Source organism: Coregonus clupeaformis, unplaced genomic scaffold (genome assembly GCF_020615455.1).
Source record: "Coregonus clupeaformis isolate EN_2021a unplaced genomic scaffold, ASM2061545v1 scaf0338, whole genome shotgun sequence".
NCBI lineage: Eukaryota > Metazoa > Chordata > Actinopteri > Salmoniformes > Salmonidae > Coregonus > Coregonus clupeaformis.
The window spans coordinates 415,001-415,572 of NW_025533793.1; the positions used below are offsets into that span (position 1 = coordinate 415,001).

Sequence of the window (572 nt, forward strand, 5' to 3'; positions counted from 1 at the left end):
GGAATACTGACCTCAGAGTCTCCAGTTTACAGTGGGGATCCCCCAGTCCAGCAGAGAGCAGCTTCACTCCTGAATCCTTCAGGTCATTGTTACTCAGATCCAGCTCTCTCAGGTGTGAGGGGTTTGACTTCAGAGCTGATACCAGAGAAGCACAGCCTTCCTCTGTGACTCCACAGCCTGACAGCCTGCAAAGAGATCATCATGATTTCACAAACACAATGTTAATTTAACACCAGTAGTGTAGAAGGACAATGGCAGAAGGACAATGGCAGATGCATTTGGTTTATTCTCTTAAACAACATATAGATTCATCTTCCGTCCCCTAGAATTGTATGGTCATATTGTTATACTAATGTGAACATCAATGCACTGATTCAGTAAGTTTTTCAATGTAATACTATATATTATAATACATATATTTCTCTAAACTGAATATTTCTTCCTGATGATTAGTACTTAAATGTCATTTTATGTACTCACAGAGCAGCTCTGGAGACTTTGACCACTGGCAGCAGCCTCAGAAGACCTTCCTCTGATCTGGAGTATTTCTTCAGGTCAAACACATCCAGCTC

The 572-nt window shown here is 41.3% G+C and overlaps 1 pseudogene; it reads right to left on the reverse strand.

Annotated features, from left to right (window-relative positions):
* LOC123484500 overlaps window positions 1-163 on the reverse strand; it is a 4,967-nt pseudogene extending 4,804 nt beyond the window's left edge.
* Between the last annotated feature and the right edge of the window lie 409 nt (window positions 164-572).